The 15,421-nt window shown below is 33.8% G+C and overlaps 1 protein-coding gene across 1 annotated transcript in view; it reads right to left on the bottom strand.

Annotated features, from left to right (window-relative positions):
• Positions 1–385: 385 nt before the first annotated feature.
• The window catches only part of LOC104878045 (disease resistance protein RPV1), a 59,954-nt gene continuing 44,918 nt past the window's right edge, over positions 386–15,421 (bottom strand). The window contains exons 5-15 of the mRNA XM_059738103.1: positions 7,183–7,412; positions 6,979–7,095; positions 6,600–6,681; positions 5,347–5,418; positions 5,033–5,205; positions 4,299–4,406; positions 1,954–2,884; positions 1,576–1,649; positions 1,393–1,480; positions 880–1,264; positions 386–637 (exon numbers count right to left, since the gene is read on the bottom strand). The gene's annotated coding sequence lies outside the window, so the exon portion shown is untranslated. The remainder of the gene's footprint in view (positions 638–879; positions 1,265–1,392; positions 1,481–1,575; positions 1,650–1,953; positions 2,885–4,298; positions 4,407–5,032; positions 5,206–5,346; positions 5,419–6,599; positions 6,682–6,978; positions 7,096–7,182; positions 7,413–15,421) is intronic.

Raw genomic sequence — 15,421 nt, 5'->3', positions numbered from 1 at the left:
AAATAAATATTTTTTCCACAAAATAAAATTTATGGCAATATGTCATTTTTCATCACAAAATAAATTTATGACAACATATCACTTTTCATCACAAAATAAATTTATGACAACATGCCACTCTTCATTAAATAAAATTTATGGCGATACATGATTTTTCATGAAAAATAGTCATGGTAAAAGGTCCCCTTTTTGCCATAAAAAATTCATGGTTAAATATCACTCTTTTATCATGAAATATAATTTTTTGATGAAATATATTTTATTACAAAAAAAAATAAAAAATTATTCTTATCCATATCACATGTTTCACCTTTAATTAATCTCCCCTTTCTCAACTTTAAATATCATTTCTAATAATTTAGTAGTAACATTTCAAATGAAATGGTTGATAGAAACATTTATTTACTCAACACCAACTTTCTAAATAATAAACACCTTTGTATAGGTCAAGTTTTCACTTGTCAAAAACATGAACTAAACATTGAAGTTAGAACATGCCTCGTTCACCTATCCTTATACAATCAATTCTATCTTGAAACACAACCAACCAAAATCAAATACAATTGAGTATCCACTTGACTATTGTTCTTTTCATAAGGATAGGGATCAACTAGAGTAAGATTATTCCCTGGAGAACCTGCAAATTGAGAGAAAACATCTCAGTAAATTTGACTTCTTTTCTCAATCTTCCCTGGCTCACTATTGGAACCGAAGCGAAAGAGAACTGTTCATGCTGATAAGAGAATCTCTATTCATGTTCATGCTGATAAGAAAATCAACCAAGTGATTTGTTGATTCTGATGGTTAATTTTCATTGGATATGCTACAGAATTATAAATTTGGGAGCCAAATGTACACATTTTAGATAGAACTACTCACCAGCATTAGACAAATGGAGTTGCTACTGTTCTTAGACAAAGAGAAGTGTAGGTCCCAGATGCAGGAGCCCGCTGCTGATCTTGATGGAGCCCCTGCGGTAGAAAAATAACTTTTCTAGCTTCAATTGAATTGTTCTCCATAGCTGAACCACCGATCCTGTTAGCAGAAACAACTCCATTCAATCCATTTCTCAGGTCACTGGGATAGTTGCCTGCCAGAGAAACTACTTCCTTTGATCCTTCATCTGTTCTCAATTGGTTAGGCTGCATTGAAAACTCTTCCTTTCTCTCTGAATTTTGTAAATCTTGAACAAGACGACTTATGTGAACATATGAGCTGCACATCTTTTCCATGATTGCTTTTTATGCACTCTAACTCTAGAAACCTGTATACTCAATAACACAACATAAACTCAATCAAATGCTTGAAAAAATTATATATAAAAACTTGCAAAGGAATGAATACTCATTGCATAACTTTTAAGCATCAGCTAGAGTAGCTAGTGGTAGTTACCTTTTCGGTTGAGACACCATTTCCAAATGAACTAGGTCCTGTAGTGCCAGTAGCATTATCTAGCCAAGCTTGAGTTTTAGCTGAAGAACTGAAACACCAATATGAATGAAGGATGAGAGAGAGAGAGAGAGAGAGAGAGAGAGAGAGAGAGAAAGAGAAGCAAATAGAAGGGAAGCAAATTACTGCAAGGAAGGGCCATGAATTGCTGTCCCAAGCGACCCTGTTGATGACAAGCCTGGCCATAATACCAGATCTTCCTACCAAAAATCAAAGATTAAGGCATGATGAGAATATTAATATGCAGAAGTACAGACAAGAGCTATGTTCTGCATTCTAAGCAATCTCCAAAAAAATTATGAAATGGTATAATCCGTTCAAGGAAAAGATGTATATCATTTTTCGTACTATCTCTGATAATATGTCTTTGATAGTATGAAACTGCAGAATCAGATAAACTATTAAAGCTTAACAAACCAGAAGCCAAAAAATAAAAATAAAAAAAGCAAGTAAAGACAAAAGAAGAGCCTCAACAAGGCAATCAATAGGAAATCAACAAGAGACCTAATGTGGGTGCAGGGCTCTCCCTCGCCTCTGGCAAAGTTGAAGGCTTTGATTCTGATGATTCGCCAACCAATTCACCCTTCTTGTCCGTCTTATCATTGTCGGGGAACATTCCTACCAATGTGTACAGGGTCTCCACTGCTTCTTCCTCCTCTTTGGTAATTGATCTTGAGATGGGTTGTTTCTGAGACCAGTTTGTGCCACCATGCTTCTACAGTAGCAACTCCATTTGTCTAAGTACAAGCGCCCCATTAGTTTTTTTTTTTCTTACAAGTGAAGGAGTACTGTATTAAAAAAAGGTATACACGATGTATACATATACAAAAACCAATAGGTGCAAGAATGCACAAAAAAACCACCACACCTTATAGGGAGCCTAACCAAACCACAAAATCTATCAAAGAATTAACACTATCCCCCATTTACGCTCTAACCACAAGTGCCCCATTAGTATAACAAACATTGAGGTCTGAGGTAGCAGGTAGATAGATTATGTAAGCCTCAGATATGAGTCAATGGGCTAAGGACTGGGATTTGAGCTAGTAAGGCTAGTTTGAGCTGTTTTGGCTGAATGACCTCTTCTTCAGACTACCTCATGGCTTAGTGTCAGATGCTTCACAAAACCACTTGAATAACTTATGATTTCTTAGTGTGGAAATAATCCTAGGTATACCTACCCTTTTCTGCAGACCATCAGAATTATGTTGATTTTCCTGTTTCTGCATGTAATCTTTTTATTATTAACAAGTATAGTTCTTCGCCCATAACTATAAAAGCTTGCAGGATATAAACTACCATCAACTTCAAAAGAGGAAATGCAATTTTGCAAGAAGCTAGGAAGCAAATCAATCATTCTAGATGAGGCAATTGCCCACAATCTCTCCACAAAAAACTGCCTCAGTAATTGTTTTTCTTCTTTTTCCCTTTTTACCTAGTCAGAACAAGAACAATAAGTAAACTTATTAGCTAATATAGAACTTCACACAATTGCTCCACTAAACAATTCTTTTCTTTTGTAGGCAGGTTGGCAGATTTTTGGGGGTAATCCAGAAGAAAAAAAAAAGATAAACAGAAGTTAAAAGTGAAGGCCAATAAGAAGATAGCATATAAAGATAAAGGAAAATTAGTTCATAATATGATCACACCTTACATGTAAACTTCACCAGAGTTCACCTTTCTAATCAATATTGAAGAAAATGGTCTATTTTACGCAGAAAATTTGCATGGCTGTTAAGGGAACCATTTTTGAAAGAAAATGGTACATCAGTTGGCTCATATTGTGAAGAAGTTGTTTTGTTCTTATCAAAAAGGGGAAAAAAAAAAAAGAAAAAAAAAGAGAGAGAATATATGGTATTGGAAAATGAAGGGGAAAGAATAGTTCAAAAGCAAAGTCGGCAATAGTACTATAAATTAGATTTTAGAGAAGTATTTGCAAGCCTAGAAGGTTTTTGATACTGTTTGGAACCTGATATAAGAGAAAGCATTCAAAGAAAATAATCATCTCTCTAGCTATTTTGGGTCGAAGATGAACAAGGAAAAACAAGCAAGGTTGGAATTACTTTATAAATTCTGGCCTTGTTGCAAGATAATTAAATATGCAGAATTTAGGGTGAAAAAAAGCAGCTTATGTGTGAGTCCAGTTTTAAAGAAAAAGTAAGCTCCAGCATGGTAGTGCTCTTTTTGTCTCTTTTCATTGGAAATAGAATACCAAGTTTTAGGCAGTCATTTGATCAGTGTCTACAATGTAACAAAAATTAAAGCCCACGCTTTTTGTAGCTCAAATTTAAGGTTTAAGCAGTAGTGTTCTTTTTCAGTCTCTATATAGTTGACTTGAAACTCAAGCTTGAACTTGGGCATTACCAAAATTCATGAAGTGAGTTCATTGACCATACCCAAGTTTTATGTTATAAATGAACCAAAACTATAAGGTGTAAGGATGCAATTATCCATCATAAATGGAACAGCATATACAAAATTTTCATTTTCACGGCTAAAATTTTTGATGGTTGCCTGGATTTACAGCAAGGTGGTACACTTTATATCAATGGACCAACTGCAATGAACCAAACTACTGTATATCAATGGAAGGGCATGTTTTAAGTTGAGACAAATGGTGTATACCTCATAAGGAAGAGTAAACAGGAATAGGAAGCAGGTAAAATAAAATTCAGAAATATATTGTGTTTGAAATCACTCTAAAACAAAACTACATGTTTTGATAAATCCTGTAAAGATTACTTGAAAGAAACAGACTACTCATTGATATAATATAGTAAGCATTTTATGCCATTAATATTATTTGTCAATTGTAATTTGAAAAGGAAATAAAAGAATTTGAGTATAACCTATGCCAATCTCCCCAATGCAAAGGATGACATTTCCCTCAACCATACATCTGCAGATTGAAGCATCTCAATCAAAGGTTGCAAAACACCTCTCTGTGCAATATGCACCTGTAAGAATCCAAGATCTTTAAGAAAAAATAAAAACCAGAGAAAATAGGAAGAAAATGAAAAAGAAGAAACAATAACATATATATGATGTGTTATTGTTTTTCGGCATCACTAAACACTCCTTTAGCCCATTCATTTGTGATATTCTGGGCAACACAGCAAGAAAAATAAGGCAAACTGGGGTATTTCGCAAACGCATTTCTCAATTCAGAAATAGAACTACAATTCTAATGAAAGTGACTATGGGAAATGCTTCATAATGTACCTTCACTAATGTCTCAAGAAAAGGATCACTAGTAAATTGATCCTTGTCTCAGTTGAGAAGGGATAAGAAATAGGGGTTTGATACCAGTTCTTGATACTTTCTTAGTTTTCAAATAGAGAACATAAATTAGGCCAGCGCAAGGTTTAGTCAACCAAATATGCAGAATTAATTCATCAAATACACACATCATGGCCTAGTTTTTTCCAAAAAAAAAAAAAAAAGATAATCAAGCATCAGTAGACCAATTCAACATAGTCCATTCACAAAATCAATAATTTTTCTAGAAGCATAGGTGCAAGGTGGAATCAAGTTCAAGTTAGGCTTGATTTCCCCAAAACTTATGTAGAAGTTTTAACTTTACCATGTTCAGAAGCATCATGGAAGGCTTAAAAGTTGCTCATGACCTTTTTCTGCCCCTAGTGGTAGATTTTGACCCAGATAACTGGGTGAGGTCTTCATCATCATTCATCACTAAAGGAAACTGCACTTCCAGTTTCTGCAGTACCTTTACTTGTGATATTCTACAAAAAAAAACTGAAAAAAAATAATAATAAATAAAAGATTGGAAAGCAGAGAGTGGATAAATATTGAACAAGAATGACAGGTAAAAAGGGGGGAAAATCCAGACATGGAGATCACTTGTTCTGCTAAGAAAACTAGAAGAATAAGCATTACCTCCAATGACTGAGCACCAGACATGAACTGTGGGGTTTCCTTGGAGTGCACTGACCTTTCCTTAACCTGTTCCTGCAATAGTTATATTTAGTTACCATCAAATTATATATTTCCTATATAGGCAAGGCATGCAGGCAGCAGGTTCACACCAAGTGTCAGTGAGATGCCAAATGCTACTTCTGCAATGCAATGTCCTAATGGGGAAGGAAGAGTGGGGAAGAAAGAGTACATGTATAGAGATTCCTTCTTTTACTCAAGAAGTCTTAAACCTAACTACTCAAAAGGCAAATAGTATAATTAACCTTTAGATTTAAAATCACTGCTTATATACTTAGTAATGCCCATAGAAAGGGAAAGAAATCACCTAGGAGACAATTAGACAACACTAGGAAATATTGAACCCTTACAATAATTTAAAAAGGAAAGAAGAGAATAAGAATAAGCTTCTTGCCTCCAAGCACTCTCCAACTTTAAGAATTAAATCTTCCTCTTTTAATTTTAAAGGATCTGAATCACAAGCAATTTTACTCTGTCCAAATAGAAAAACCGACCATGGACACGCAGGCATAATATCTACATACATCAGATAAATCCACAAACAACTCAAAATCATCTACAATATACTTACAATTGTTATATTCAAACAAATTCAATACCATATAGATGTGGTATAACTAAAAACCAACCTAAACTATCTGCCATATTGTCACAGAAATTTGAAGACATAATATGGAGTATTTACATGTGTCTCTTCCAGATTATATTGAACACAAGAATAGAAAGACATTTTGTCATCTTTGTTGACAAAATTGTGCAATGCAAGATCCACATCATTGACTGGAAGGATCTTCATTTTTTGCATCAATGAATATCATTCTAAGGGACCCAGGAGTGAAAGAAAGAAAAGACTAAATAACTATACTGCTTCTGTTATCACACCCGAATTTCACTTATCCAAGTCCTATGTGATTCAGTAATTGGAAAAAAATAGAAACTTCACTCTAGTACAGGACAAGTAGAACCAAGCCCATAGAACTGCAGTCCATGCCCGAAACCTAGATGTAGCCTACAAAATTCCACATCATCTCTCCTCTGTTGCCATTAAAAACTAATTCATAGTTTCCCAGGATTTCAATTATAGTTTTTGGTAATATCAATGGTCTATCAGGGTTCCACCAGAATGAAAATTACCAACTGAAGTGACATAAAAGTTAAGAAAAGGAAAGAAAAGATGAAACATGATGATCGAGTACCAGATTATTCTCAGCAACTAAGGCTTCTATATTTTGTTGATTCAGTTCTTCTGGCGAAGCCGCTCAAAATCATCAATTTTGGCTGCAGTCCAGGAAAGAAATCACAGTCATTCCGTTTCCATTTAAGGAGTGAAACCAAACATCAATAAAAAGGAAAAATAAAAGGAAAAAAAATAATTAGACTCTGTCAGAAATACACTTGTATCAAAGAACAAGATAGATAATATATGAAAACCAAATTTTAGATTAAGTATAGAAACCAGATAAAACCACCATCAATAGACCTCATATCGTCACAAGACATTCTTCTCTGTCCCTTAAATGCTTTGAAATCTCAATAACAAATGAAAAACGCAAAGATAATGCTCAATCTACAGACCTTGTCTAAGAAGAGACTTTCAAACTCTCCTTTGACGGCTTCATTGAGGGGAAGGTCCAGAAGATGAGGCTGCAATTGCAGTGTGTGCTCAATCAAGCTAAGGAAGAACATATCAACCTAGAAAACGCAAATTTCAAACTGAAAATCGGTGACAGAGGCAGATTATCACAGGAAATTGAACAAAATAAAGGTAAAAAAACTAACAAAATGTCTTCTCGAACTTGTTTTCGCAGTCTCAAGGATGCTCTTTTTTCTGTAGGGTTCTTCATTGAGATTCTGGTTGATCTAGGGCTTTAATCTCCGACCGATCAGCGTTTTCGGCAATAGGAATATTTCATTGCCCATTGCGCCGGTGAGGTTTGTCATTCGTCAACGGTGAGAGGAGAGACCGAAACCAAAGTTGATGGGAGAGAGAGGAGAGCATAGCTGAAAGCCTGAAACAGAAAAGTCATTTCAATAATGTGAAAAAAAAAAAAATCAACATTAACAGAATGATTTTAGAATTAAAATTTATTTTAATTTATTGTTCTTAAACAAAATTTCATGTAGAATCTCCCATCAATATTTGGAAGTGGACTCTAATTTGGAAAAAAAAATTAAAATATATATATATATTTTTAAATATTTGTCACCTGGCATGCTTAAGACCCCCTTTTTTTCTTTAATTATTTAGTGTGAAATTAATATTAAATTAATTTCGAATTAGGCTTAAATATAATATCAAAATCTTATAAATTTTTTTTTGCCTCAATATGGTTAAATATAATATTTTGCCATAAATGTAAATTTCATCTCTAAAAAACATATTTTTTGCTGTAAAAATAAAATTTGTTTTGAAAATCTTCTTTTTCCCATAAAAATTTATGATAGTGGTATATGAAATTTGTTGTAGGGTTGTTTGGAATATTTAATTATTTTAAGGTTATGTTTGTTCTTGAAAAATATTAAAGAAAGAAAATGATTTTCACATATTTGGTTATACTGTAAAAAATATAAAAGAAAATCAAATATAATTAAAATTAGTTAGAAATAGCAGATAAAAATAATTTATCAACTTTTAATCTATTATTTATTTTCCTTCATTTTTTCTTTCCTTTTACTTTTTCTTTGTTTTTTTCCTCCACATTTTTCCTCAATACAACTTTTTTTAAACTTTAATCTCATTAATAAATGGGTTAAGTTGAAGAATAACCCATTAACATGATTCCAGCTTGTTAATCTCCTATCAAACTATGTTAACATAAATCTAAAATTTTAAATATATAAAAATATTATTTTTAAAATACTTTTTTTTTGTTGCTTTAACTTTCAAGTTATATATATAATTTTTAATTAACTTAGTTGTTTAATTTTAGTTATAAAACAACCACCCCTAAAAGAATTATTTAATAAAATATAAAATATTTAAATAAAATTAAATTTTATTAAAAAAAATTATATAGAATATAAATTAATAACTACTCGATGAAATTTAAAAATCTAAACATTTAATAAATCTCAAAATCAAATGGAAGATATCGACCTCAAAAAATATTTACTAAAATATCAACTACAAAATACAAAAAAAACCATTTTTTAGAATGTATTTTTATAATATATATTAGGATTTAAGTAAAATTAATTAATAAGCATTAAATAAAATTAAAAATAAAATAAATAAATATTTTACAAAATTCATTTAGTATCTATACTTATCTAAGTTGGATACTTTTAACTTTTAAAATTTGAATATGGTTTATGGTTCTAAATTCAATAATTTATTTCAAAGATTAGCTAGAATAAATATTCACATATTTTTTAAAAAGGAAATTTTTTATTTTGGTATAGTTAAGAGTAAATAGTTAAAATCAAAGCTTGAAAAGGGAATAAAAAAGAAAAAAAGAGGGGGATCATTTAAATGACTTGAACATATCTAATAACACATTCAACCTCCCAAACATATAACAATATTAGAAGTTGTCTTGATACTTCTTTTTCACTAATTCTAATAAATATTTTAACCTTAAGGCTATGTTTGGTTCCAGAAATTTTGAGGGAAAATGTGAGAGAAAGAAAATAAAGAGGAAAAGTGGAAGGAAAGAAAATAAAAAATGAATTTAAAATTAATAAATTATTTTATATGTTTTTTCAAGCTCATTTCACTTAATTTCCTTCATTATATAAAGATTAAATAAATTTAAAATATATAAATTTCTAATTAATTTTAATTATATTTAATTTTCTTTTAAAAAAATTTATAGTAAAACCAAACATGAGAAAATCATTTTTCTTTATATTTTTTTTTCTTTCCTTGGTACTTTCCGGAACCAAACATAACCTAAGTAAATGAAAAAGAGAGAAGATGTACCTTGGCGGAGGGAGCTGGAAACTAGACATGTTTCATCTTTTGTGATGTGGGTAATCCTCTGTATCATCATGGCTTCTTTTGACATTGAATAGTTGAAGGCTCTATTGAGAATGATCTTGGGCTTTGTTATATATGAGATGGATCCCACAACTTTCCACTTGGGCGCCACGCCCATAAGGGCCGTAAAACCTAGCCTTAAAGTTGTTCCACATATTGGATCGATACTTACTTGAAATGGCAATCTGAGGGAAATAGGCCACCATCAATTCTGGATCTGGACATGATGTGCAATCCTTCTCAAAGCCCCAAGGCCAAATTTAAACACCATTAGTAAAGCATTTTTTTACCTTCTGGACTAAACCATATGCGATGCATGTATTCAAACCGATTTCCATGGGACATCAACAAATCCAATGTTGGATTAAGTAAATCATGATCATAATCGAGTGGAACATGATGGTAGAATAAAGCAAATCCCAAGAAGTTGTTATCTTCGTACCAATTCTTTGGAAGATCTATTGTTATTTCACTTCCCATGCTCTTATGACTTATCCACTCTGGTATTCCTCTACTTCCTGGAATAACAACTCTAGTTTCACAGTAGTACTTTGAGTGTGTTGGGCATTCAAAATCCTATATAAAAATAGCATGTAAATTTCATGACTGAATGTGTGATTTTAAGCAGTTGGGAAGAGAGGACCAGAGTGGATGCATTGGATCACTTGATAAAGTTTCCAGGCATGGACAACCATGTGCTCCTATCCATCTTAAACTTGATTGAAGCTCTAGAATTTCTTCAAGCACCGGACAATGATTCATGCGAAGGATATCCAGCTGAGAAAGTTGAATGATGCCAACAGGTATGCAACGAATATTGTTTTCACTCACATTTAACGATTCCAATGAGAACAAGCACCATAAATCACTAGGGATTGCTCCTTCCATCAAATTGCAACCACCTACATCTAGTTCGTTTAAGCAACGATGTAGGCTTCTCAGACTGTCGGGCAATTTGTGGAGCTTTCGACAGTTACGAACAAGAAGAGCATGAAGACACGTCAAATTACCAATGCTGTTTGGAAGAGTCTCAAGTTTATCACAATTGCTCAATTCCAAGCGTGTAAGACGTTTTAGACGTTCAATTGATGATGGTAGCTCTGTTATAGCCAATTGACGTAAATTAAGGTATGTTAAATGTTCCAAATCTTCCGTGATCTTCGAAAAAATCTCTAGATTTGAACAACCATCGAGATGGCAGTATCTCAAGAATTTCAACTGACAAATGCTACTTGGAAGACTCCTCAAATTTTTGCATCCTCTCAAACTTAATTCTGTAAGTCGGGTAAGATGACTTGTCCAGCAGGATAATTCTTTAATAAATTTTATATTAAAGAGATAATATTAAAGAGAAGACTTGGCCCTTGACTTTGAGATGGATGAGAGTCGATTGATGGCAGGTTTCTGGTTGGTGACACAAGACATTTCATTGAATTTGGAGAAGTTTTGGTTCGATATTCGAGTGGAAGGTGGCAAACTAGGGGAACTAGACTACCTTGAGTTTTACTAGTAGAGAGTTTTTGTAACTTTTCTTTGTTTTCGTCCTCCTTTCAGTGCTTTTTTTTTTTTTTTAAAAAAAATACCATAATTTTAAAAATATTTTTTAAAACATCGCAATTTAAAAAATATTTCATGACACTTTGTGTCCGACACCACATCAATTTTTGTGTGTTTTGCTAAAGTCGTAATTTGAATACATGATTTTAGTGCATTTTGCTCAAGTCATAACTTGAAGACATAATTTTAGTTTATTTTATTAAAATTGTATCTTCAAGACACAATTTCAATGTAAAAAAAAAATTGAAGATTTTGTCAAAATAAACAATAATTATAATAATAATAATAATAATAATACATTAAATATGAAATTTATGTATTTTTTATTTTTTTCATTTCTTTTCAAATTTTTATTTAATTATTTAAATTTGTATAAAATTACAAATGGATCAAGACAATGAATTTATGTAAATAATTAAGTTTATTTATTTTTAAATTTTTTATATTTATTTATTTTCGGTTGCTTTTTCTTTGTTCATATTCTTCCAAAATAAATCTCTATAAACAAATGAATTGCAACCTTCGTGCTATTTTTAACATTTCATGTATATAAAATAATTATAAAAAACTTATTTTAAAAAAAACCATAAAAATAGGAAAAATTAAAAAATTTAAAAACATGAAAAAAAAAAATTAATTTACATAATAATATATTAAAGGAAAAAGTAGGAAAAAAATAAATGAAATAAAATGAAATGAAGTCATATCCTATACATATAATTTCATGATAATGCACTAAAATCTTGTTTTCAAAACATCATTTTAAGAATAATATACTAAAGTCATGTCTTGAAAACATGATTTCATAATGATCCATTGAAATTGTGTCTTCAAAACAAAATTTTAAGATTAGTTGTGATATGATGCTTTTGATAAAACTTGTGTAACACAAAGCGTCGGTATTTTTGAAACTACCAATTTTTACACATAATTTTTTAAATTTACCATAAATTTATCAAAAACCCCATGAGGGACCGGAGAGATGCATAGTACGAGGCTAGGAGTAGAAACTTCTAGACGTAAATCGATTTCAAATTAGAGGCTATTTTTTAAAAACTAGGAAATCAAAATTATTTCTAATAGTGGAAAATGCACTAAAATGATACACAATCACCCATATGTCATTTCTCGTAGAAAAAAAATTCCAATTTAGGTATTGTGGACCCCGCATTTCGCTCGGTCAATGCGTTTCCCACTCGATGACGAGCTCGAATTTTATTTGAAAAATTGATTTTATTTATTCCAAAATGACTTGGAGTCGCCACTTATTTTTGTTTTATTTTTAAAGGGTAAACAAAATAAGAAAGAAAAACCCTAAGTGTGACTCCTTATTTTAGAAAAGACGATCTACGAAAAACCGGATCGAGTTCGGGGGTCAGGTTACTTATCGGGAAGGTACGGTAAAGACCGTAGCACCCCTCTAAGTCCCTAAGTCGGGTCTCTACTAATGAGGTGAAGTTGACATGGTAATCAATGAGAAAATCAATAAATACTCGAATCAATCATGCACATATGAGTATCAGAATATGCAATAGAGGATAACTCAAGTGGAAGTGGATGCATACCTGATCAGCAAACGGCAACGCGCTATCACAAAATGAGATTAGTGCATAGTAATGAACATAAAGTATGTCACTCATGTCACCAAAACAGATAAAGAAGCACCAATAGCACGCATGATATTTCATTCAAAATTCATTTTTATTTTAAAGCAAATTTATTTGATGTAGGGCCCCCACCAAAACCCGTTTATTTTGCATGAATTAATTTCGTAAACTCCATCACTCGGAATTACAGAAATTAATTCTTGCTTATTTTTTAAAACATTTTAAAAGATCATGGAAGATTTAAAAATTGCTCGCCGAATAGAAAGTGGAAGCAAATTTTATTAGAATTGATATTTTGAGGCATAATAAAACTAAAACCAAGGATGAAGATTTGAAAAAGTTAAAATTATTTGAAAATCGAGAAATTGGAAAACTATTTGAAAATTGGGATTTGAGGGATTATTTAAAAAAACCAAAGGTGAAACCAAGTCGGAAAGCTAAGTGGCTTAAAAGTGGCCATGCACCATGCAGAGTGGAGTTGGCCACTTTTATGGCAGTTTCAGGAAGATATGCTACAGCCTCATAGGATTCTGATCCATAAGCTATTTGAGATGGGCAGCAGGCTGACTCATCAAAATGACAATGAAGGTCGTCTCATCATCCACAGAGACCCCACCACATAGAATAGAAACTTCTCTCAAGGATCTCTTTCACAATCTGTGCATCCAAAACTTCAAATTCTTGCAGTCCAACAATGCAAGCTTGCTGTCTTCTATCTTCTCTCATACAAAGTTTCTTTCTATCGCTGAGAAGATCAAGGAGTTTTCCGCCATACATCTCAAAATAGTTTAACCACAACTTAAACCTTTGATGCCGATAAGTTGGCTGATGCAACCATCTAATAAGATCTTCGGCAGCTCTCATCATTAGTAACAAGCTCATCCAGCACGGCACTAAAACAAACTCCATTTTGCATGTCAGTCGGTACAGTGAGAGAAACACATAAGCATTCCCACTAATGCTATGGCAAACCCCAACTCGCTTGAGCAGCCCATGATTCCAAACTACCTCTGCTAGATTTAAGCACAGTAAAGGGAGCATCCCAAGGGTGATGAATCCACTCAGTGGGCACTCTTGCCAGCTCGGGCAGCCAATGTCTCACATATTCACCCTCTGGATCATAATTGGAGCTTTGATTCTCTGCCCCTTCAGCACCAAAATCTGCCCAGCTCAATGTCCCCGTCATCTGAGCATCTACCTTGCCCAGAACCTTTCTTCCTTTGATACTGAGATACATCACCATGTAGTGCATAAAAGTTTGATGGGCTATGCACTTACTACCCTGGACTCTGATGTGTGCGTAGAAAAGAATTGCTTGGATTGAAGCCTTCAGCTGGGAGCCAGGAATCTGACTTGACTGCTGTAACTTCTTCATGCACAAACATGGAGGTCGATGGTGAGGAACCTTGTTCAGAAACATCCTTAAAGGCATTCCTGAAGACCCTCCTTGGACTGAAACTGCATTTCAATAGCTGTAACTGTGATAGTCTCTACTGAATCTGTATGTCTTCTTGTTAGTGTTGGCCTTGCCTCGGTTCCAGATGGGACTTGGTCTACTTGTTTTGCCATTATTGAGATTGATCTGCTGGAACTCAGTTCTCCCATGTTGATTTTCAGCATACATATTGTGTAGTTTCTCTGCCTTTTGCAACCCAGAAAAGGTTGTATTGAACCTCACCACCATGATGCTCTGAGGGGCAGATTTCCCTCGGCATATTTAGGTCTTTCCCCCCATCAATCCAGATGTTGAATTCCACTTCATTCTTCCCATGCAATTCGTTGAACCTCTCATTCACTTCCTTGTATGAACTACAGACTGCTTCATGGTCTGCAAAGCAGCTTCAAGTTTCTCCTGCAGATCCTCAATCACTTTGGTAGCAGCCTTAATGGAACTAGCAACAATATCACAAATACCGAAGCCATCATGAGGGCCAGATGAGATGGCAGAGAATCGATCAGCGTCAAGTCTTCCGGCGACACGCGTCGACTGGAGAAACGGCGGTCAGAGTCGATAGCTGAGGGCACGACGCAGTCAGAGTGGAAGCGTTTCGCCGCCGGCGGCTTGCCGCCGGCGTCATTCGGGGACAGCTTTGCTTGCTTTATTTCTAGGAGACAAATTAAGTGTGTCTCTTAAACTATTGGTGGCTGCACCGGTTTGTGAGTGGGAGGATTGAGTCTCGTTGGAACTTGGCTTTGCTTTCAGCTAGACTGAATGAGTCAACTGATGAGAGTCTGGACAGTTGTCCCTGTACTCTAGGACCCATTGTGTCTCTTTCTGCTATCTCGTTAGACTTTTGAAGTATATTACTACTCCTCGCTTTAAGAATACGCAGAACAGATCCAGATTCCAGGGCCTTCTTCAACTGGGTAAAGCAATCATCACACACGCGATATGGCTTGTTCATGTTTGGAGCAAAAGAAGTTTTCAGAGATTTCCTACTGCTTCAACAAGTGTTGGAATCTTTCCATCAGCTACAGGACTTCCCAGCTGTCCATACACAGCACTCCCCATTGCTGCTAGATTTCTTCATGCACGAGAATTCCAGCTTTAAGACGAGCATGCTCATTTAAAATATCCATAGTTTCAATAAAGTCAACACGTTTGTCTCATTTTGAGTTCCCACAGCAATTTTATTTAAATTCCAGTTTATCAGAGCATACTTCCTTTTCCATCATAAACAACAACTCCATCTTTATTTCCAATGCCAAGGGCAGAAAGGGCAGAAACAACGACTGCAAAAGCTTTCTCCGATGGCAACCTGTGTGGCTGATTTGTGGTTTGGTCTGATATGTCATTAACATCAAAGAAAAAAAGGCACCTGGAATGTGGGCATCCTGAAACTCCTGAAGTGGATTTCTCTGCTCATCCGGCATG

The sequence above is a fragment of the Vitis vinifera genome, chromosome 7 (assembly GCF_030704535.1).
Source record: "Vitis vinifera cultivar Pinot Noir 40024 chromosome 7, ASM3070453v1".
Classification (NCBI taxonomy): Eukaryota; Viridiplantae; Streptophyta; class Magnoliopsida; order Vitales; family Vitaceae; genus Vitis; species Vitis vinifera.
This window is presented reverse-complemented; position numbering and strand designations above follow the sequence as displayed.